The sequence below is a fragment of the Alligator sinensis genome, unplaced genomic scaffold, assembly GCF_000455745.1.
Source record: "Alligator sinensis unplaced genomic scaffold, ASM45574v1 scaffold354_1, whole genome shotgun sequence".
Lineage (NCBI taxonomy): Eukaryota > Metazoa > Chordata > Crocodylia > Alligatoridae > Alligator > Alligator sinensis.
The window spans coordinates 1,560,588-1,562,852 of record NW_005842200.1 but is presented as its reverse complement, the minus strand read 5'-3'; positions in this window follow the sequence as shown (position 1 = coordinate 1,562,852).

Sequence of the window (2,265 nt, the reverse complement as noted above, 5' to 3'; positions counted from 1 at the left end):
AAAGAGATCTGGACAGATACCTTCCTAGAGCAAGCAAAGTCAAAGTGTCAAACCTGCTGACTGATTGCCTGGTACAGCCAAGGATGAGCCTATTCTGATTTTTGTCTACACTGTCTCAGATACAGATGTCTCTAATAAGAGAAGTCTCATAACAATGTCAGGGAGGCAAACTGAGAGTCATTTGTTATTGATCAAGAACACTAACTACAACTAAGGAGAATTACTGCCTTCATTCAGGGAAGCTGGATCTTTGTTTTGAAACTGGCAGTAACACAAATTTTATGAGTACCATAAATATGCATAATCCATCTGGGTTTACAGCAATAACCCACTAACTGGTGTCTGCACCTTTGCAAGGCTGAACTCCAAAGAACACGTGTGTGTTGTAAAATTAACTGACTTCAGCTTACAAGTTAAATATTGTTGAAGAAAATCTCAGCTGAAGGCAAATGCTTTACTGAGTGTAGTTTCTGGCATGGCAAAGTACTGCAGAACCTACAGGAGAGAAAGTGAAAAACGTTAAGGTTGTCATACAGTTCTTGCATGTATGGAGAGATGGAAGGCTGCCATCAAGTAGTTATCATGCAATTATTGGTTACTACAAACCTTCAGCAGTAAAAGACATCCTCAACTACATTAAACCTACTATCAAGCCTATTTCATAACAAGATGCTTTGGCAACCCAGAAAGAGTCAGTTATTCTTAAAATTCTTCATTTCAAATCAGCAATGGAATGGTAAAAGTTATATATGTATGGGGGGAGGAGGAGAGTTTTTTCATAACACTGGTCCCCCTGTCCTTCTAGGGACAAACGCAAGCAGTTTTCTATTCCACTATTTGTCTTACTTTCTAAAAATAGTCTCCTCTCGTTCCAGAAAAGGAATTTAAAAAATGAAGTACAATATGTTAGTCAAGATTTTTCTCTATCAGTACACAGAGATATAGACACAACTAAAGAAGAAATATAAGATTAGAATGAGTCATGATTTCTCTTCTTTACTCTAGAAGACAAAGATTAGCTTCTTTAACAATTTCTTATTCCCCATGGGGAAGAGAAAAGCAATCTCTGCTTTTCCACTTCCAAAAGCTCTTGCTTTTGAATTGGTGAGACTGAAAAATGTAAGTGTCCCTCTCCTTCTTACTTCTACTGGATGAAAAAAAAAAGAGATCCAGAGGTACTGAAGACAATTAACCAGCAATATAGAGCTGCTTTTTGTCAGGATTTCTCACAGCAATATAAATGGTGAGAGTGAGGTGTTAGTCTGTTTTATAGTCAGCAGGGTACCTGACTGTATACAAAACTGGGGTGAGGGATTTCATTGTTTTTTGGGATTTTTTTTATCCCTTCTTGTGTTTTCCTAGAAAAGGTCTTGTCCTCAGACTCCAGCTTCAGGAGCAATAACAGCATTTGTATCATATTATTGTAATTCTCGAGTCTCTCAGGCCATCTGGGGGCTTTGTGTAGACAGTGTATTTAAGAATGAATGTGAACCAAGCAAATCAGTCTTCCTTGGCAGGGATGAAATCTATTACCAAATTCTGTTTCTGCCAAGCAAGACAGCTTGGCTTCAGTCCCACTCTTCAAGGAAATTGTCTGTAGGAATACAATATAGTATTATATGATGCCCTGGTTACAGGGTAAGCCACGCCTTTAACCCTTCTTTGAGCATAGCCTCACAAATCTCATGCCCTTACCTTTTCTAGGGTAGAAACCTGGGATTCCACCTCTAAGACTGGAGCTGGGGCTAATGTACCCTCGTATCAACCACTCATGCAGCAGATTTAGTACCTTTGCAGCCTATGATCAGTGATCCCAAACATCCTTTTAAAACAAAAAGTATTGTTTATTTAATCTTAGGAAAAATATTGCAAAACAACAAAAGCTCTATATACGTGTCTAACTTAGCCAGAGCTGACTGTTCTTGTGGTGGGGTTTCTGACTAAGTCTGATCTCCCCCTCAAGCTCCTGTACAGGAAGCTCTGGGGACTTCTGAGGACAGAAACCTGCCTCCCCTTCAAGAGAGGCTACACAAATTTAAAACCCACTTTGATTCCTTATGATTTCTACTCCACCTACTTTACTGAGCTGGAATCCTTCCAAGTGAAAATTGTTTGGCAGGACAATTCAAAGGCTAGGCCAGGTCATCCAAATGAATGGCTCTTGCTTTGTCTCTTCCAGGTGTGCTGAGAGATATACACCAGAATTAGATGACCATATGGGAGCATGGAAAATTGGGGACACTGCCCCCCAACTCCCCACCACTC